Here is a 22,996-nt window from a genome sequence, read left to right on the forward strand (position 1 = left end):
GGGAGGAAATATGGACAAAATATTAACTGTCGAAGACTCTCAAAGGCAGTGAAAAAGGATCATCATCAGGTAATAATAGAGAGTACGGATATTTTTTACCAAGAAAGGAAGAGGGTAACCGATTTATAAGAAAACATGTAGTAAGAACTGCATGCGGCCAATAAAAATATGAAACTTTCATGGCATATAGTAAACTGCAAGCTACCTCACGAATATGACGGTTCTTCTATTTGGCTACACCATTTTGTTGAGGGGTGTAGTGTTATGAACTCCATAGCATCTAGAGTAACTGGTAGACGTAGAGGGTAACTTATGTAATTTTTAGCTTTTTCAATTAGTTGGTATTGATGTAATTTCTTTCAAAACTATGGCCTTGTTGTTGACTTTTGTTGGTATGCGTTCCCTAATCTCTTATAGGGACGTCGTTGAATAGGGAAAAATCATGTATTGATCAATTAGAGGATACGAGATCGGGTTCTCTCTCTCTCTCTCAAGGCCTAAGGTGGAGCTTCCTTCGAAAGCTCACTTGTTTCAGAAATTACTCGCTCAAAGAACACTAAATCCTCCTCCACGAAGTAGTTCAATCTGGAATCATGGGAGATCTGTTATGGTCCCGGATCTGACACAAGGATTCTTTGGGAGGATTTGGGATCTGCCACGGGTTACAGGTCTTCCATGCATTACTGTAGGGATAGTAGGAAGACATGGGGAAGACGAAGATCAATGGAGGATGAGAGAATATGTGGGTTTTTGAGGAAAACCTTAACCTTGAGATCAATAAGGTGATCTCAAGACTTTTTATGCTAGATTTTAACCTAATTCTCAAAGCTTGTCTTTCTCATTACTCTTACCCCTTAAATAGGGTTCAACCAGTTAGGGTTTAATATAAAATACTACAAAAATACCCCTATAAATATAATATTTCAAAAATACCCCTATAAATAAAATATTCCAAAAAAATACCCTTGTGGCCTAAACTGAAATAAAATAAAGTAAATTAAATAAAAAATAAAATAATAATGTTATTGTGTTCATAACATTACACCCTCACTAGAAGAATGAGCTTGTCCTCAAGCTCGAAGTTAGGTCTGCGTGCCCGTGCCGATGTCTCCATCCCTTCTCAAACGTCAACCGCAATATCTGTGGCAGCCCTCTGGACTGCAAACTAAAACATCCACCTAGAGAAGCATTTTTTTTTTTTTTGGATCTCCCTCTTATAGTTTTATGTTTCCCTGCTAGACCTCCTCATCTCCAGGTGGTAGTAATTTCAAAATACCTAGGACGACGATTGACTAAGAGCACAACTGTCCTATAGTTGGAGAGTGTTCAGCCCATATCGCAAGATCTCCCTCCATGCAAACCGTCTTAGCTTGAACACCAAGATGATCTTGGTTCACTGCTACCACTTCCTTATTGCCAATAATTTTCAAGGTTTCCTTGGTGGCATTCCGCACATCACATCAGATTAGGAGAGGTGCCTTAGAGATAGCCCATAAACTGAAGTGTGTGATGTATTCATCATTGGTCATACCTCCATTTCCTACCTCAAGCATGTCTGGATCATACCAAGTCGTGCAAGCTCAGCATACACTTTCTTCATATCAGCGCTGGAGACCATGCCCTCTTCAACTTTTCTAGCAGTCCGCAAAGCACTCAACTCCGGTTCTTTTGGCCTCTCCAACTCCTTAGCATAGCCCCCCGGATCATGAGTAGCAATCCCAAGGAAGTGCCCAAGACCATGAAGCATGAAAATAGCACCCAATCTCTCAGCCATCATATCATCAACATCACCATTAATTAAGCCACCAGCCACCAATGACCCGAGAATAACTTTCTCTGCTAGCTTGTGCATGTCCATCCAGTTTACTCCAGATCTCATTGTAGAGACAATGACATGATGGGCCTTAATGACTCCATTATAGATAAGATGTTGATCACTCATAAATTTACCATTCACAGGAACAGAACAAGTTATGTCAGAACCATAAAAATGGTATTCAGCTCCCATATCTAGAAGTGCCATGTCACCATCGTGTAAGATCCTGTCATTTGGAGCAGCAGCATGCCCATAATGAAAAACAAAGCTACTTTCACCAGTAGCACATATGCATGTGTATGAACAATATCTACCGCCTCCATACATGTACATAGGATGGAGAAACATGCTCCCCAACTGATACTCTTTCATGCCCACTTTTGTTTTGCGCATAACCTCATTATGAGCCTCCAAACTTATATCATTACCATACTGTATGAGTTCCAGCTCTATTCCCGACTTAAATATATGGCATTCAGTCAAGATAGGATGCAATGTACTACGGTCTGTTTCAAACTTCTCTATTTCCTCAAGCTCTGCAGGTTTGGAAAATTTGTTGCTATCAGTATTAAGCCCGTACAAGAGAAACAAGAATGGCTTTCCCAATCCTTGGTAGTGATCATAAAGCACCTTCACCATCTGATCAGTGTAGCAAACCATGTTGACCATGTATCTTTTCTTGAAGTATGATAAGGGCTTTATTTCTCCCAGCCAAACAGCATAATCAACAGTCAACCTGGGAGCAAAGAGGATGGATTTTCTAGAAGCAATGTTTATTGCCCCATAAAAGTCAGGTTCCCTTACTCCAATTAGGTAAGCAAAATAACTCTCTTCCCAGAAGAATATGACATTCACAGTACACCTCTTTGCACACTTAGGGGTGGAATACACAACCCGGATGTCCACAACCAATGTCATCACAATAAGGGTCATTCTCATCAGTAACAACTCCATTCAGAACAAAGTACTGTCATGCACGATAAGGATAGCCCCCATCACAACCATATCCACACCTAAACCCACAGCATGCGAACGCTTCATTCATAGATAGGGAAATGCTCACAGTAAGATGGACGCATCATCAATTTGATAGCGATTCTACGGCACCAAATGCCCAACAAGAGCCACAATATCCCTGAGCATCAATCATATACTCCTCAACTTTTGCAGCAAAATCTGAACAGAATCTGACTATGATGACCTTAAACCGTCCCTCCAATTCCATCTCCCTTGCTGAATTCATCTTCTGGTGGTTCCAAGGAAGTGAATGGTTATTCTGGAGCAAGACAATTCCTTCCCTAGCAACCTTAGCAGCAAGATCGATATGATCTATGGGGCAAACATCCTCTATCCCAAGGGAATCATAACCATCAAGGCTTCCATCAAAGAACCCAAGACTCATTAGAACAACATGGAGATTTCTCAAGGCCTTGTCCACTTTTGTTTCCCAGACTCTGCCATGCTGGACAGCAGGGAAGGCGAAGTTGGTGTAATAAACGCCACAATCCAGATCCAAACTAGCTTCTAAGGTTTTTGCTACTGCATCTTCTGGTTCATCATTCAGCCAGTTGTCACCATGGTGCATGACTTCAAGTGAATCACAGTCGACAACAATGTGTCCATGAAGAGCCCATTCTCCTCTAACGGTTGCAGATAAGAGTCTGTTATCAGCACAAGAGGGAACACCATTGATGTGATTATAAGAACACATTACACCACTCAAATCTCCATCCTTCACACGTATTTCCAAGTGCTTACAAGAACACATAACACCACTCAGATCCCCATCCTTCACACATATTTCCAATGAATCCTTGAATATCTCCTGCAAGGCCTGGGTTGTTACCCTGGCATCTCCCTTGTTGAGTTCTTCAGAGCCTTCCCAATATCCCCTCCTTGTCATCAATGTTTTGTTCATGAAGGCCCTCAACAGTAAGAGCAACAGACCATTCATCCACAAAGTTGCCAACTGAATGATGGACAAGAACACTGCTGTTGGTCTTAGCAGGAGAAGAAAAAAACGACATCCAAAATTTTTTTGCCATCGTTCTGGCATCCCCAGAAAATTTCCCTCTCGGATTGGATACACACCAGCTGTAAGTTTGCCAAGATGATGCCGGATGTGTTTCTCTGCTTCCTGGAACAGAAACTCACCAGGAAAAAAATTTGAAATTGAAGTTCGTGGCCGAACAACATACAGGGGATCCAGAAAATTAAACCCCACAACTACAATTCGAAGATCCACATCCGCACAGGTATTGTGCTCATCCACAGAAACACAAATCCCCTAAAAAAAAATATTTCCGATACACTTACCCCCCCCCCCCCCCCAATTTGGAACAATGGTTTGCTCTGTTCTGCCAAGAGGTGGATTGCGAGTGGAAGGTGGTGGCAAGAAGTCGAATCCCACCGGAGTTGTGTCCAACGGTGCCGACGGAGCCTCCTTCGCGTCCACTGGCAAAGGGCAGCCCTTTGGGGCTTCGCCTCTTGGTTATTTCCCATGATCGAGGGCTCTTGGAAACGCCTCCTTGTTGGACGAATCACTTCTGCTAGCCGTGAGGAGTTTGTTGAGGATGAACCCAAATCAACCCTTACCGACGGGTTTGTGGTCACATCCCCCTCCGATTTCTGATTTCCAGGGTCCTTCTTGGCGTCTGCCTCTTCTACAGGGACGTTGGCCGGTAAAGAAGATAAAATCATTGAATTTTTTGGCCATTGGATGTTCTGCCCGTCCGAGATAGCTTCTGTTACCTCTTGTGTGCATATTTCATGGTCGGATATTTGAGGTCGTGTGACCTTTTTTGCTGCAGCAACAAGTTCCTCCCTTGCATAACATTCAATAGAAGCATCTAACCGTGCTTGTATTTCTTCCAATTCCTTACCCATAGCAATCTATCTTTCTTGGGATATAGAATAACCCATTGTGTTCCAGCTCTGATACCAGTTGTTATGGTCCCAGATCTAACACAAGGATTCTTTGGGAGGATCTGGGATCTGCCACGGGTTAGGAGTCTTCCATGCATTACTTTAGGGATAGTAGGAAGACATGGGGAAGACGAAGATTAATAGAGGATGAGAGAACACGTGGGTTTTTTAGGAAAACCTTAACCTCGAGATCAAGAAGGTGATCTCAAGCCTGTTTATGCTAGATTTAGCCTTTTTCTCAAAACTTGTCTTTCTCATTACTCTTACCCCTTAAATAGGGTTCACCCAGTCAGGGTTTAATATAAAATATTACAAAAATACCCCTATAAATACAATATTCCAAAAATACCCCTATAAATAAAATATTCCAAAAAAATACCCAAGTGGCCTAAAATGAAATAAAATAAAATAAATTAAAAAAAATAAAATAATAATGTTATTGTGTTCATTACAAGATCGTCGGGTGACACGATCCATGGTGAGGGAGCCTAACATCGTGGTATCAGACAAGACCACCATTGGCGATTCCTCCTCTCCATCTGATTTGCGCAACTCCATTGACGAGATTTGGCTTGAATACCAAACACTTCGGACTGACCAGGCTGACATTCGAATAGAGATGCAAGAAATTAAGGACGCTCTTCTCCAGCTTATCCAACTCCAGGGGCAACGAGATGCTCCTCTACTGGGTAGTTCCAACAGACATGCCGATCCATTCCCTATGCCACCATCACCAGTGCCTCCTCTGCATCCCGCTCATCCAACTCCAGGGGGAACTCATGGCAACAACCCTTCCAACGTGCCCAGGTACACCAAATTAAATTTTCTAACATATGATGGGTCTACTGATCCATTAATCTGGTTGCACCGGTGTGACCATTTTTTTTGGAACCAAATAACCCAACCCGAGGAGAGGGTTTCTTTAGCTGCCTTCCACATGCTCGACGAAGTGTAGCTGTAGTATTACCAATTTAATTATGAGCATCAAGTGCATGATTTGGGAAATTTTTAAAGTCTATTGTATGTTGAGGTTTGGTCTACCAGCACGCAGCAATCCTCTTGGAGATTTGGTTAATCTCAAACAAACAGGGTCCATCGAGACTTATCGAAAACAGTTTTAGGAACGTCTTGCACACGCTAGTGAATTTGTGCGTCCAAGCCAATATGTCCATTTGTTTACTGCTGGTCTGGTGGAGGCGATACGTCTCGAAGTCGAATTACATGAACCCCCATCTTTAGCCCAGGCTATGAATTTGACACATACACTGGATGCCAAGCATCGGATTATGAAAGAATCCCTGGGGCTTAGACCCCCCTGGAAGAGTTGATTGACACTGGGTGCCCCCCCAACCCACAACCCCCCTTTGCGCCAAAGGCCACCCCCTTCTCATACATAAGAGACTACTCGGTCCACCTCTCCCCCACAATATATTAAACACCTTTCTAAATCCGAAATGGATCAGCGAAGGGCTCAGGGGCTGTGTTTTAATTGTGATAAAAAATACTTACCGGGGCACTTATGCAAAATGCTGTTTTTGTTAGAGGTAGAGGATCCAGAAGACATCACCCCACTAGAGGATGAGGTAGACATGGCAGAGGAAGAACCAGCCATTTCCATCCATGCCATGACGGGGTAACACAACACCAATACTATGCAAGTCCACGTTGGCATTCAAAATCTCATGTTACTGGCACTGGTCGACTCGGGTAGCACCCACAATTTCCTCAGCCAACCCGCAACACAACAATTGGGCTTGCCACTTCAGAAAAATTTGGGCATATCCATCTCTGTAGCTAATGGGGACAAAGTTAACAACGTGGGGTTATGTTCAACAGTTAAATTTGTTATTGAAGGCCACACCTTTGAGGCAGATTTTCTGGTCATTCCACTTGTTGGGTTTGATTTGGTACTGGGGATTAAATGGCTGCAGCAATTGAGTCCGATTTTATGGGATTTCAAGTCCCTTACTATGAATTTTAGACAAGATCAACACCAACTCACACTACATGGTATTCATGCCCCATTACCGTGCACTCTCCAAACTATACAAGTTCTGGACTCTGATCGCAATCAGGTCAACTCGCTCATGGCCGACTTTGCTGACTTATTTCAGGAGCCTGCTGCCCTTCCCCCGATACAGGCTTGTGATCATCATATTCGGTTGAAGTTCGGCACCAAGCCAGTGGTGGTGCATCCGTACCGTTACCCACATCTTCAAAAAGATGAGATAGAGTGCCAATGTCAGCACATGTTAGCTCAAGGCATTTTTCAGCCCAGCCACTCACCATTCTCTTCGCCCGTGCTGCTGGTCAAGAAGCATGACAATTCTTGGTGATTCTGTGTGGACTATAGGGAGCTCAAATCTCATAAGGTAAAGGATAAATTTTCAATACCGGTGGTGGAAGAACTATTTGACGAACTCCATGGAGCAGAATTATTCACTAAGCTGGACTTGAAATCCATCTACCATCTGATTCGGGTCCACTATGACGATGTGGAGAAAACGGCCTTCTGTATACATTACGGTCATTTTGAGTTCTTGGTGATGCCCTTTGGTCTTTCCAACGCCCCGTCCACCTTTCAGGCACTTATGAATGAGGTATTTCGCCCATTCTTACACAAATATGTTCTGGTATTCTTTGATGATATACTAATCTATAGCAAGAATTGGGAAGACCACATTAAGCACTTGCGTAAGCTATTCAACCTCATGCGTTCCCACCATTTATTCCTCAATGAGTCCAAATGTGCTATGGGTACCTCATAGGTCTCTTATTTGGTTCATGTCATCTCCGCCTCCTGAGTTCAAGTGGACATGAGCAAAATACAGACAGTGCTTGACTGGCCTACTCCACATTCTATCGTGGCTTTAAGGGGGTTTCTTGGCCTGGCCGGCTATTATAGGAAGTTTATTCGGGACTATGGCTAGATTACAACACCGCTTACAAACTTATTAAAGCGGAATGCCTTCACATGGACGGAGATCGCAGATTCCTCCTTTCAGCATTTGAAACAATCCTTTGCCCCTTTTCTGGTTCTCAAACTACCCAATTTTGAAGACCCATTTGTTATTGAATGTGAGGCTTCCGGTGGGGGCATTGGCTCAGTCCTACAATAGCACGGCCACCCCATGGCGTACTTCAGTCGTCACCTGGTCCCACACCACCACAAATTAGTTGCCTATGAAAGGGAACTTATTGGCTTAGCCAAAGCCATTAAACATTGGAGGCCCTATCTTTGGGGTTGACACTTCGTGATCCGGACAAACCATTGCAGTTTGAAATACCTACTGGAGCAACGTATCACTACTTCCCCACAACAACATTGGCTGAGTAAGCTGATGGGGTTTGATTTCAAGGTGGAGTACAAACCCAGCCACCTTAATAGGGGCACAGATGCACTATCACGTAGGGACCTGTTGGAACCTCAACTACATGCTATCAGTCATCCACGGGTTCTTTTGCTTGATTCCATTAGACTTGAAATTCAGAATCAGCCCGAGCTTATAGAATTGTACCAGAATATTGAGAAATGCACTATGGACAGCAACTGGGAAATTCAGGGCCGCCTCATCTTGTATAAGAATCACATTTTTCTCCATCACGTTTTGCTCTACTCAGCAGCATTATCTCTTCATTTCATTACAGCACTCATGAGGGCCAGTAGAAAACTTATTTTTGTATTAGCAGGGAATTCTATTGGAGGGGTATGAAGCGTATCATCTCTGAATATGTATTTGCGTGCAAAGTTTTCCAACGGAACAAAACGGAATCCCTACACCTAGCAGGCCTATTGCAACCTCTTCATCTACCTTCCCAGGTATGGGTAGATATCTCCATGGATTTTATTGAGGGCCTTCCCAATTCTTCCGAAAAATCTATTATTTTGGTAGTGGTGGATTGGTTCTCCAAATACGGGCACTTTCTGCCCCTGGCACATCCGTATACAGCGACACATGTTGCACAGATTGTCTGCTTGCATTGCTTTCCCGAGTCCATCACATGTGATAGGGATGTTGTATTCACTAGTACCTTCTGAAAAGAACTATTCAAATTATAGGGTACCAAATTGGCCTTCTCCTCCGCATACCACCCTCAATCCGATGGCCAAATCAAAGTCATCAACTGCACTCTTGAGATATATTTGAGGTGTTTTGTGGGGGATACCCCAAAACGTTGGGTACGCTGGTTAGCCTGGGCGGAGTATTGCTATAACACTTCTTACCATACAGCATTAGGCACCACACCATTCCGGGTGGTCTATGGGCATGAACCCCGTCATCTCCTATCTTATGAACCTGGGTTATCTCGAGTACCACTGCTAGACCAGGCTTTGGAGGAATAGGATACTATGCTTGCACATGTCAAAGCTCACTTGTAGAAAGCTCAGGACACTATGAAGCACTATTACGACAAGGGTCACCGTGACCTTTCTTTTGCTCCGGGAGATTATGTATGGCTAAAACTTTAGCTTTACCGTTAGCGTTCCATTACAGTAGCAAAAAGGCACAAACATTATGGACCTTTCCAGGTGTTGGCTCGTATTGGCAATGTCGCATATCGTCTATAGCTCCCACCAGAAGCCCGGATCCAGGATGTCTTCCATGTCTCTCTCTTGAAATCCTTACGGGGAGACTCACCCATGCTGAACATGCCCTTGCCTCCCGTTCATGAAGGTCGTGCTCTTCCTTCACCAGCGAAAGTCTTGCATGCTCACCGAGTCCAGGAATCGTGGGAGATTTTAGTCCAATGAGCTGACGCCGATATGCTTGAAACCTCCTAGGAACCCCTCGAGGAATTTCGGGCCCTTTACCCCACCTTTGAGCTTGAGGACAAGCTCTTTCTCTAGGAGGGGGGTGATGTTATGGACTCCATAGCATCTAGAGTAACTGGTAGACGTAGAGGGTAACTTATGTAATTTTCTGCGTTTTCAATTAGTTGGTGTTGATGTAATTTCTTTCAAAACTATGGCCTTGTCGTTGGTCTTTGTTGGTATGTGTTCACTAATCTCTTATAGGGACATCGTTGAATGGGGAAAATCAAGTATTGATCAATTAGAGTAAATGAGATCGGGTTCTCTCTCTCTCTCGGCCCAAGGTCGAGCTTCCTTCGAAAACTCACTAGTTTCAAAAATTGGTCGCTCAAAGAACACTAAATCCTCCTCCACAAAGCAATTCAATCTGGAATCATGGGGAGATCATCGGGTGACACGATCCATGGCGAGGGAGCCTAACATGTAGGCATATGATATCTGATGAATAATGCAATTTTCTTGACAAAACAAGTCAAGATCTTTGGATGTGTATTCTTGGCATTATCTGACTGAAAGACTTTAATTTTCTGCCCAAACTGAGTGAGTACCATTGCATGAAAAGATTTAAATATCAATGGTATTTCATTACGCTCTTTAAACAAAAATAACCAAGTGGTACGAGTGAAGTCATCAATGAATGTAATAAAATATTTCACACGAGAAGTGTTGGAGACATTCAAGGGTCCCCATACATTAGTATGAATTAACGAAAAAAGAGAGACACTTTTAATTTCTAGACGAGGTAAGTATGTAGACCTCTGATGTTTACTCATTTGACATGGTTCACAATGAAGGTTTGATCGCACTAAAGGAAAAAAAAATGATGAAGAGATTGGGTGGACGGATGTCCCAACCGGTTATGCCATAACCTAGTTTCAATGTCGTAGGTGGATGCAGTATTTATTTGTGACACATCCAAGTAGTAGAGCCCCCCTTGTTCACGGCCTCTACCAATCACCTCCTTCGTTGTAAGATCCATAAACACACAAGAAGTGGGTGAGAAAGTGATAGAGCAATTAAAATGTTTGGTGAGCTGACTAACCGATAAAAGATTCAAAGGGAAAGTAGGAATGAAAAGGATATCCGTAAGCGGAAGTGATGGTGTAACAGAAATGGATCATTTCCCTTGAACTTTAGTTTGTGAACCATCAGCAATAGTAACAAATTTATTTGAAAGACATGGAGAAACTGAGTCTTATTATCCAGGATGAGGAGGAGGCAGAAAACATACCTGAAGCGGTGGTGGCAGCGGTTGGTGAGGAATTACTTGGGGAGGACCCCATCATGGTCTTCATTTTTTGGAATAGTTCATAGTCTTCATCAGTAAAAGTATGCTTTGGAGTTGTTGTGGTAGACTGCTCTACCTTTGTATCACTCACTAATGCTTGGTTAGCCTTATTCTCATTAGCATTATAACATCTTTCCTGAGAGTGGCCCAATCTACCACATATAGAGCATTCTTTCAGGTGAAATCATGTGTCTCTAGTGTGGCCATATCCCTTACAATGGGTACATTCCTTCGCATCTGTTCAGTCAAAACCAGTCCTTCCACCTCTTCCTCTTCCTCCTCTATTAAATATGCTTTGGCCTCGGCCTTGGTCAGATGGTGTTCCCCTATGTCCAGAGTACATAGCGGATGACATTTCAGTAATACAGGGAGAAGCATCTGGAATACAGAGAAGTGTAGCACATACATCATCAAAAGTGGGAACCGTGGAAGAGCTAAGAATGTGAGTCTTAGCAACTTCAAGATGCATTTTAATGTCAGCAAGGCATATGGCAGTTATCAAAGCCTATTGCTGTTTATCTTGGACAGAGATATCTATAGAGGTTGGCTGGGTAAGTTTCCATTTTTGAAGAAAACCTCGAAAGCGGGCCAAATATTCATGTATATTGTCTCCTTGTGTGGTGGTAAGCATCCGTTGTAAAATATCATTTGGCCTTTGTAAGTTGTCGGAGCTTGAATACAACTTGGAGCATGTCTCCAAAATATTTTTAGCCATCTCTAAATGAATGAAATTATTTGAGACATGTCTATACTATTGATAAGCCAACTAATAACCAATGTATTTTCCTTCAACCATTTGGTATAGAATATATCATCTTCATCAATATGTGGTCCACGGTTGTTGAGATGACCAACTAGGTCCTTTGTGATAAGAAACCGATAAACCGATAAACCGATGTGGATCAATACATAAAATTTGATACCCCCTATAACGGTACAGTGGTGATTCTGAGTATGTCACTCTTGTGACTCATATTATCTTCAACTATAGTAGGCAAATCAAGTAAAATAGTTCTCTAATCAATTAATCAAAATATGCCCACGTGGAAGGCTTTAATCAACTCGGTTAATGGAGATGCTTAGCATAAAATCTAAGTAATTAATTTTAATGGATAATGACTCATAAAAGGCTCAACATAATCCTTATTTATCCTGGAATCTTGTCCCCACAAATTTATAAAAAAAATTCAATATGCACTGGTCTCGGTCAAAGTATTGTGCAAACTGACAAAAACTCCCTTGATCTCTTCTAATCAAAGATAATCAAAGATGCATATATTCTCATAATTTCATAAGTTGAAAATATGCATAAGGAAATCTCTAAAACACCTCTTAATACCGAAAACCAATAGTGTAAAACTAATATTATCAAAAATAAATATTTATCTCTTGAGCTTCAATCTTGCTTCATAAGGAGCCTTCTATGAGCAACTTTTAATCATATCTTCATGGAGCATAATGGGGATCCTAAATTGGTAGCTCTGATACCATGTTGAATTTATGATCCCAAGAATAGTACCTTGAGCAAGGGGAGAGAGAAATAAAAAAGGAAAAAGAGAAGAGCTCTCGGGTAGAGAGAGAAGAGAAGGAAAATAAAAGAGAGTAGAGAGAGAACACTTGACATGAGAGAGAAGAAAAAAATTAAGAAACTTGTTTGATGAATTCCGAGTTACAATCACCTATATTTATAGTTGAGGAGGTGATAGAGTCCATGAATAAGTAATTTTAGTACTCCTAATTACATTACAACTAGAACTCTCCAAGATGAGCCTATCATGATAAGATTACATTATCTATTTAAGAGACTAATTTAACTAAACTACAAACACCTTCTTTAAAGACGTGAATCAAGCTAGAGATCCAGCTCTTGGTATCTTTGTGGGTCCCACTTGATCTTAAAATCTTCTATTTAATTCCAGCATATGTTCCTTATCTCTTAGCCAGAGCCACTTTGTATGAGGACTCTTGTTGACACCTCTCGAGCTCATGGTGGTTCCCACCAGTTTGTGGGGCCATGGTGGGTCCCACATTGTAACAATAGCTAACAATGTGGTCCAATTTGAAATAGTCATGGACATTTGGGACACTTGTGCTAAGCTTTACTCGAGTACTGCCTCATTACAAAAAGTACATGATGTCTTACAAAGTTTGCTGCATATTAAACACGGAGATAACATTCATGAATTTTTGGCCCGGTTTTGGGGCCTTATCCTAGAATGGAAATTAGGTCAGCCATACTCCACTGACATTGTTGTTTAAGAACGACAACGAGAGGCCTCGATAGAAGCTATTTGCTTATCAAATATTAAGCCTTATCTTGAGATTGCGAAGACCCAACTTCTAAGTTCGTCCACTCTTCCATCCTTTGATGACATCAATGCTACATTGCTACAGATACCTGATCCATCCCCTCCTATTGATGCTCCATCGGCTATGTTCCCCAAGAATCGGGGTACATCATCCTCATACGAAGGACAGGGCAGAAATATGAGAGGGGGTAGAACTATGAAGGGGGCAGAAAATAGATGTGGTCAAATGGGTCCGAATAATTCCCGCACTGAGCCTCGACTTTGCACTTATTGTGGTGGTCAAAACCACCTTGTGGAAACATGTTGGAAACTTCATGGCAAGTCTGATTGCGCCACGGCTAACCCAGTCTCTGTTAATGTGTTAATGTTGAGAAACATGAAGAAAAGGCTGACTCCCACTCCGAAAATGTGACTCTCATTGCTGAAGACTATGTTGCATTTTAGAACATGAAGTCCTTAATGGAATCCTCCATTCCTCCATTATCTACTACCGCTACCACTATTGCCTCAGGTATGCTTTCTTCCACTTCATCCTCTTCCTCTTGGATCATCGACTCTGGGGCCTCCGCACATCTGTCAGGTAACAAACACTTGTTTCAGTCATCATCTCCTTGTCTTCTTCAGAAATTTGTTACTATTGCTAATGGTACCCAAACCAATGTCCTTGGTAAAGGTTCCTCCTCTCTTACCTCGTCTATTCCTCTTCAAGATGTTTTGTTTGTCCCTCAATTTCCTTTTTAATTTGCTTTATGCTAGTCAATTAACAAAACAGTTGAATTGCTCTGTCACCTTCTCACTATCTTCTTGTATATTTCAGGATCTCACTACGAAGCGGGTGATTGGTGGTAGCCATGAAAAGGGGGGACTGTACTACTTCACTCTTCCACCATTAGCTCCCTATCATCCACTACATCTGAGGCCCAACTTTGGCACAACCGGCTTGGTCATCCGTTTACCTCTTTACTTCGTTCATTGCTTCCATCTTTAAAAGTACTTTCTACTTTCAGTTGTGAGTTTTGTCAATTAAGTAAACACATTAGGAGTACATATTCTCCTTGTCTTACAACTACAAGTGATGCTCCTTTTGATTTAATACATTTTGATGTATGGGGACCTTTATGTGTCTTAAATATTTCCCAAGTTAAATATTTTGTCATTTTTGTTGACGATTTTATCCGAGTGACTTGGTTATATTTATTTAAAGAACATTCAAAAATTCTTCCTCTGCTTAAAAATTTTCATGCTATGGTATTGACACAATTTTGGAAAAAAATTCAAATCCTTAGGTCTGATAATGCTAAGGAATATTTGTCTAATGAATTCAAATTATTTTATGAGGGTAATGGGCTTATCAATCAAACATCATGTGCCTATACCCCTCAACAAAATGGTGTTGCTGAAAGGAAGAATCGTCACCTTCTTGAAGTTGCTCGGGGCCTCCTCTACTCCATGAAGGTACACTATTTTTATTGGCCTCATGATATACTTACAACATGCTTTCTTATTAATAGGTTGCCTTCATCGGTTCTTCATAATAAAACTCCTTACTCTGTTTTGTTTCTTGGTGAAGATTCATTTTCTCTTCCTCTTAAAGTGTTTGGATGTACACGTTTTGTTCATGTTACTTCCCCACAAAAAAATAAACTTGAACCTTGGTCTATGAGGAGTATTTTTTTGGGGTACTCTTGCACCTAGAATGGTTATCTCTGTTACAATCCTACCCTTCGGAGGATTCTTGTTTCTAGAGATGTGATTTTCTTTGAGTACACCTCCTTCTACTCCTCCCATGATGCTCCTCCAGGATGAACATTTCCTTCTACCAATTCGTGTCCGCTTGTACCTTTCAATGTTGATGTTAATCCACCCCTCGTACCTTCTCCTATGGAGTTGTTGGATCCACCAGAGGTAAGTCCTTCTCCTCTTATGTTTGGGCCTGAATTTGATACTAGACCTATTGCTTTTAGAGAGGAACGTTGTTCCTATACTACTTCGCAACCTATCTCCAATTTTATGTCTCACCATCGTTTGTCTTGCGAGTGTTTCAGTTCCTTGCTTCTCTTTCTTCTAGTTCCATTCCACAGCTGTATCAGGAGGCTCTTAAGCATCCAGGATGGAAGGTGGCTATGGACGAAGAAATGCTGCCTTATATGAAAATCAAACCTGGTCATTAGAATCACCCCGAAAGGTACAAGATTGGTTGGTTGTAGATGGGTGTTTTCGATGAAACATAACCCGGATAGATCGGTTGCTCGTCTTAAAGCTTGACTCATTGCTAAAGGTTATAATTAGTGTTATGGGATAGATTAAGAGGAGACCTTCTCTCTTGTTTCCAAATTGAATTCGGTACGCATACTCTTATCTGTTGCAGCTAACTCATCATGGCCCATATATCAATCGGATGTCCAAAATACCTTTTTAAATGGTGATATATATGAGGAAATTTATATGGTTCAACCACCTAGTTATATGGTTGAGGGGGAGTCAGTATGCTGGTTAAATAAATCTTTATATGGGCTTAAACAGTCCCCTTAGGCTTGTTTGATAAATTTAGACAAGCTCTTCTACGGTTTGGTTTTCATCGATGCTTGGTTGATCATTCAGTATATTTTAAAGACACTGTCAAAGGGAAAATATTATTGGCTATATATGTTGATGATATTATCTTAACCGGTAATGATTCTCAGAGCATACAAGAAGTGAAGAATATGATATGTTAGGAATTCAAGACTAAAGATCTGGGTATACTTAAATATTTTTTGGGCATAGAAGTTCTTCAATCCAAGCATGGGATAATATTGTCTCAGTGAAAATATGTATTGGATCTCCTTGAAGAAACAAGAATGAAGGGTTGTCGACCAGTTGACACACCTATGGATACAAATGTAAAATTGTATGCCACAAATGGAGAAGATATTAATATTGGCAAATATCAAAGACTCGTGGGAAAACTGATCTATCTCACGGTAACTAGGCTGGACATATCCTATGTTGTAAGTGTGGTGAGTAAATTCATTCACAAATAAAAAATTACCCACTAGTAGGCCTTAGAGGGAATATTAAGATACCTAAAAGGAGCTCCGAGAAGAGGATTGTTGTATAAAAACAGGGGCACTTCAACATAGAAGGCTTCTCTGATATGGATTGGGCTGGATCACCTGATGATAGGAAATCTACATCGGGATATTATACTCTTGTTGGAGGGAACTTGTTTACTTGGAAAAGTAAGTAGCAAAATGTGGTTTGAAGATCTAGCTCCAAAGCATAATACAGAGCTATGGCCCATACAGTTAGTGAACTCTTATGGATTAGGACCCTTCTTACCAAATTAGGAATTTATAAAAGAGGTTTCAAGGGTCTGCATTGTGAGAATCAAGCAGCCAACGTATTACTTCAAATCTAGTCTTCCATGAAAGAACTAAACATATTTAGGTTGATTGTCACTTTATACGGGAGAAGTTTCAGGCAGGAATTGTCAGTGGGACAGATGTCTTGTAAATAAAGCTTTTCTTTTTCTGAACCAATTGTTGTAAGAGCTGTGTCAGATTCTTGAGCCCTTGTATACGCCTGGTTGGCCAGATTGCTTCAGGGCAAGGCTTTGCCTTTGGAATATGTCCGGGATCATATTCCTGTGTAGCTTCACCTTCTTTGATGGCTTCAAGAGTCATGACAGAATGCTTGGAAACATCTTGATGTTAGTAAAAATTTCAGCAATGCAGGAAATGAAATTAATCCGGATTCCTTTACTCTTTGTTATGGAGATAAAACTTCTGCAAGCCTCCATAATCTCTTTTGGCATCTTTTCCAAAACTGATAAATCAGTGGAGTGAAGCAATATTTGCTTTATGAATCCATAGGAATAAAGTATGGACGCATATTTTGAGTTTGTCTTGACTCAGTTTCACTTGATTCCAACTGTTGCTGGACTAAGTTGTGAAGAAGGGAGTGTTCATCCCTTGTCCGATCTACTCGTTCCATCTTTGGAATTGGATGGTATTATCATATTCTATTTTTGAACGAACGTTGTCCACCTTTTGAGGGCGTAGCGAAGGTTCCTCAGACATGATGTCCGAATGTTTCAAATGTTGAATTTTCTTCAAAAATTCAAACTCATTAAAACTAGTTTTATCTGGTTTATTTAATCTTTGCAACCTTGTAAACTCAAACGGGGAAACCAATTTTGTCTTGAATGAAAATTCATTTCTAGAAAAGTCCGTTTACATCAAAGATGGATCCATTGTGACTTCCTTTCTAGCTCAAGACTGGTAAGTAGAAGTCCCTGATTCCGATTTCGATGAAATTGTTAAGGTTTCCTTTCCAGCTCTAGACTAGCGGGTTGTTAGGTTCTTCCCGAGCCATGGATCAAGTCACCCTACTGTCCTCTCTTCCCTCCATGGATGCTCTTGACGCTGGAAGAGAATTCTTGTTTTTGGAATGGAATGATGGAAATCAAAAGAACGAAGGAGCTTTGAAGGAAGCTCAACCTGGACCTCAAAGGGAGAATCCGACCTAGACCTCTGAGGGAGAATCTAACCTGTTTAATCTAATTTTCTCAATACTTTCTTTCTCCTTCCCTTGACGTCCCCCTAAATAGGGTTGAGGACGGAATTACAAAAGTGACCCATAGGTCAAGTGGTTCACGCCACATTACATCTAAACCAACCCAAAGTAAGCCAAACCAAACAAAGTAAACCAACCCAAATGAAATTATATTAAAAGTAAATTGACATAATTTAATTTCTATGCCTGCAGATAACTCGTGATGCTATGGAGTCCATAACATCACCCCCCCTCCTGGAGAAAGAGCTTGTCCTCAAGCTCGAAGTAAAGGTAGAGGGTGCGGAACGCAGCCAATGGCTCACATGTCGTGTCACTGGGATCAGCATCTGCCCATTGCACTAGGATCTCCCAATCACCCTGAATGCGGCAAGCCTATAATACCTGTGCTGGAGTAGAAAGGACACATCCTTCATGTAGTGGGGGCAGAGGTGTGTGCAGCAAGGGAGAATCACCTTGGAAGGTTTTCAGTTCGGAGACATGAAACACATTGTGAATCTTGGCCTCTGGCGGAAGATGCAAGCGGTAGGCAACTATACCAATGCGGTCCATAACTTGAAAGGGACCATAATACTTCGAAGAGAGCTTGTGGTATTTGGAGGCTGTTTACGACAGCTGCCTGTAGTGTTGGAGACATAGCCATACATAATCTCCTGGAGAAAAGAAAACTTCCCGGTGCTTCTTGTCATAATACAACTTCATAGTATGCTATGCCTCCTGGAGATGAGTACGCACCTCAACGAGCAAGGTGTCTCTTTCGGATAATGCTTGGTCCAAAGTGGTGACCCCTGGTTCATATGATAAAAGGCTGGGCGGGTCTCTACCATATACTACCTTGAATGGGGTTGTGCAAAGTGCACTGTGGTAAGAGGTGTTGTAACAGAATTCAGCCCAGGCGAGCCACTTAACCCATATTTTAGGTGAGTCTTCCACGAAACAGTGAAGATACATTTCAATTGTTCTATTGATGACCTCTGTCTGACCATCAGTCTGCGGATGGTAGGCTGATGAGAATGATAACGTTGTGCCCTGCATCTTGAAGAGTTCTTTCCAGAATGTACTGGTAAAGATTGCATCCCTGTCACTGGTCATGGAATTAGGCATCCCATGTAAGTGGACAATATTATCCATAAAGAGCTGAGCGACCTGAGTGGCAGTGTAAGGATGCGTCAGAGGGATGAAGTACCCCTACTTTGAGAAACGATCCACCACTACAAAGATAACGGATTTGCTTAACGAAGAGGGAAGTCCATCTATGAAGTCCATTGAAATATCAGACCAGACCTGTGACAGCAGCTGAAGTGGTTGGAGAAACCCCGCTGTACTTAATGATTCAGCTTTATTCCGTTGAAAAATCTGACAAGCCGCCACATTATCGACTATACTGCGCTTCGTGCCCCTCCAATAAAATTCCTGACTGATCCAGAAATATGTTTTTTGTCGGCCCTCATGTGTACTGTCGTGGAAGGAGGCTAAAATGTTGTGAATCAGTGGGGACGTCTGGTGTAGAAAGATTCTATTTTTGTAGAGGACCAGATTGTCCTTAACCGTCCAATGGGTTGCCACTGTCCCCTATTGGAACTCATGACATAAAGCTATAATTTCTGGGTACTGTTGTGCCTCTTCCCGTATGGAATCCAACAAGAGAGCTCTGGGCTGACTTATGGCATGTAATTACGGCTCTGGAATGTCCCGGTGAGATAAACCATCAGCCCATACATTCAAACTCTCAGGTTTATACTCTACAATAGAGTCAAACCCCATAAATTTACTTAACCAATGCTGTTGCGGAGAGGTAGTGAGGTGCTACTCAAGCAGATACTTGAGGCTGCAATGATCAGTGTGAATAAAAAATGGACGTCCCCAGAGATACGGGCGCCAATGCTGTATAGCTTTCGCTAATCCAATCAATTCCCTCTCATAAGCTGCTAATTTGTGGTAGTGCTGGCCAAGTTGGCAGCTAAAATAAGCAATCGGGTGTCCCTGTTGGTGTAACACTGCACCAATACCGCCCCTTGAAGCATCACATTCCACAACAAAGGACTCATCAAAGTTGGGTAGCTTCAAAACTAGGGCGGATGATAAGGCCTCTTTCAACTACTGAAAGGAATGAGCCGCTGTCTTTGACTAGGTAATGGCATTTTTCTTGAGTAGGTTGTTGAGTGGAGCTTCAATCTGGCCATAGCTACGAATAAATTTTCTATAATACCCAGCTAGGCCCAAAAATCCCCTTAATGCTGTAATGGATGTAGGAGGAGGCCAATCTGTGATGGCCTGTATCTTACTTTGGTCTACTTTCACCCGAACTGCTGAAATAAGGTGGTCCAAGTATGCCACTTTTGAAGTTCCCATAGAACATTTGGACTGATTTAAAACCAAATGATGTGAAGGTGCTGAAGATGCTCTTCCCAACTATTGCTATAGACCAAAATATCATCGAAAAATTCCAATACGTATTTCCTCAAGAGAGAGGAAAACACCTCATTCATGAGGGCCTGGAAGGTGGAAGATGCATTTGAGAGACCAAATGGCATTACAAGGAACTCGAAATGACCGTGATGCGTGCGGAACGTTGTTTTCTCCACATCTGTTGGGTGAACTCGGATTTGATGATAGCCAGATTTCAAATCGAGTTTGGTAAAAATAGTAGCGTCATGTAGCTCATCTAACAACTAGTCCACCACTGGGATGGGAAATTTATCTTTAATGGTCTGCGCATTGAGTTTCCTGTAATCCACACAAAACCTCCATGACTTATCATGCTTGCGGACCAGTAATACTGGTGAAGAAAAAAGAGACCCACTGGGCTGAATAATACCTTGGGTTTGCATCTTCTGGCACTGCCTTTCAATCTCATCCTTCTGTAAGTGGGGGTAACGATAAGGACGTACCACTACAGGCTCAATGCCCATTTTCAAACGGATACGGTGATCACAGTGCCTAATTGGTGGTAAAGCAGTAGGGTCCTAAAAGATATCCTGAAATTCTGTAAGCAATTGAGATAGCTTACAGTTGGGCATGGTCTGGACCTGAACAACCTGTAGTGCGCAGGGCACTGGTGCTTGGGTGCCATGCAATATAATCTGATGGTGGTCCTCTGTAAAGGAAATGGTCAGAGCTTGAAAATCCCATAGTATTGGCCCCAACAGTTGTAGCCATTTAATTCCCAGTACCAAATCGAATCCTGAAAGTGGAATCACCAGGAAATCTGCAATAAAGGCATGTCCCTCAATATCAAAGTCTGTGGCTGGAGATATACCCACACTAGTAATTTTAGCCCCATTGGCAACAGATACAGAAAGGCCGGTCTGTTGCTGGACTACTAACCCAAGTTGTTCTGCCGCTGGCTGACTGATGAAATTATGTGTACTGCTAGAGTCAACTAAATCCAGTAACTATAGATGATGTAACTGGGCTTTAACCTGCATGGTACTAGAACTGTGTAGACCAATCATGGCATGAAGGGAAATCTCTGGACTCTCTTGGTCTATTTCCACAATCTCCTCCTCAGGTAGTATGTCGTCACCATCCTCCCACAAACATATACTGAATAATCTTTTGCATTGGTGACCAATTACATATTGTTCATCACAGTTAAAACAAAGGCCCTTGGCCTTTCTTTGATCCATTTCTTGTCTATTGAGTTTTTTTAAGTAAAGGAGCAGGTGGAGCCGAATTAGAACTGTCTGGGCATGGGGCTACACTGGCTCCAAAACGTGGAGGTCCATAATAAGGGGTTGGCGCATTGGCATTGTGCCTTCCAGGCCAAGCTAGTTTTCTGACCAGTGACTCCTTGAGAACACGCTGCTTGTGCTCAATTGACCTGGATAAATTCATAGCGTGGTCCAAATCTATAGGACCATGTAATTCAACCTCCATTCTCAGAGCTTCTGTCAAACCCGCAGAAAAAATATGAACATACTGGGTGTGACTGACAAACTGGTTTGCTCGAGCTAACCGTTCCTAGAAAGTCTTTTGGTACACCTCTAGTGATCAAGTTTGTTTGTAATTGATTAATTCACTCAATGGATTGCTACTAGCTGGAGGACAAAATCTCCTCATGCAAGACTACCTAAAAGTTTCCCAATCCTGTACCAATTGGTCATTTTGGAATTGGTGGTACCATAGAAGCACTTCATCGAGCATGTGGTAGGCGGCCAAATAAACTTTCTCATCCGCAGGTGTTTTTTGATAATAAAAGAACTGATCACACTTGGCTAACCAAATCAAAGGGTCCTTAGACCCATCAAACGTAGGAAAGTCAAGTTTTAAATACCTCGGAACCGTATTTTGTCCCTGAACAGCAGGCCCCAGATGGGGATTGTGTTGATGCATTGGTGGTTGTGGGGGAGGTGGTGGGTGGAATTGATGGCGGTTGGCCGGTGGAGAGTAGGCTGCCGGTGGTTGTGCTCGTGTACCATTGTCCTCTTGTTGCCGGATGAGAGCTTGGATGGCAGCATCCATGGATTTTATGGCTTCATGAAAATCAGAGGTATGGCGCACCTTATCCAGGGATTGAGCCTAAAGGTCAGATCCTCTGCCGATTATCTTCAACTAATTGCTTCAAATCCTCAGGGGAAGAGGAATCCCCAAGGGTGGACCTGTCTGATACCAAAATGTTAGGTTCTTCTTGAGCCATGGATTGAGTCACCCTTCTTTCCTCTCTTCCTTCCATTGATGCTCTTGATGCTGGAAGGGAATTCTTGTTTCTGGAATGTGGAATGATGGAAATCAAATAGAACGAAGGAGCTTTGAAGGAAGCTCCACCTGGACCTCAAAGGGAGAATCCGACCTAGACCTCTGAGGGAGAATCTGATCTGTTTAATCTAATTTTCTCAATACTTGCTTTCTCCTTCCCTTGACGTCCCCCTAAATAGGGTTGAGGACGGAATTAAAAAAGTGACCCATAGGTCAAGTTGTTCACGCCACATTACCTCTAAACCAACCCAAAGTAAATGTTACGGTCCCGGATCTGACACAAGGATTCTTTGGGAGGATCTGCAATCTGCCACGGGTTACAGGTCTTCCAAGCATTACTGTAGGGGTAGTAGGAAGACATGGGGAAGACGAAGATCAATGGAGGATGAAAGAATATGTGGGTTTTTGAGGAAAACCCTAACCTCGGATCTCACCTCTTTACACTAGATTTAACCTAATTCTTAATACTTCAATGTTTCTGTTTCTCATTACTCTTACCCCTTAAATAGGGTTCACCCTGTTAGGGTTTACAATAAATATTCTAAAAATACCCCTATAAATAAATTATTACAAAAATAACTCTTTAAATGAAA

The 22,996-nt window shown here is 42.0% G+C and overlaps 1 pseudogene; it reads right to left on the reverse strand.

The window, feature by feature from the left end:
* Positions 1 to 1,540: 1,540 nt before the first annotated feature.
* LOC137949403 (uncharacterized) lies at positions 1,541 to 2,770 on the reverse strand (annotated as a pseudogene).
* Positions 2,771 to 22,996: the final 20,226 nt, after the last annotated feature.

The sequence above is a fragment of the Aristolochia californica genome, unplaced genomic scaffold, assembly GCF_029961685.1.
Source record: "Aristolochia californica isolate CCGP_79_NKW_82.1479 unplaced genomic scaffold, dmAriCali1.0.hap1 SCAF_14, whole genome shotgun sequence".
Classification (NCBI taxonomy): domain Eukaryota; kingdom Viridiplantae; phylum Streptophyta; class Magnoliopsida; order Piperales; family Aristolochiaceae; genus Aristolochia; species Aristolochia californica.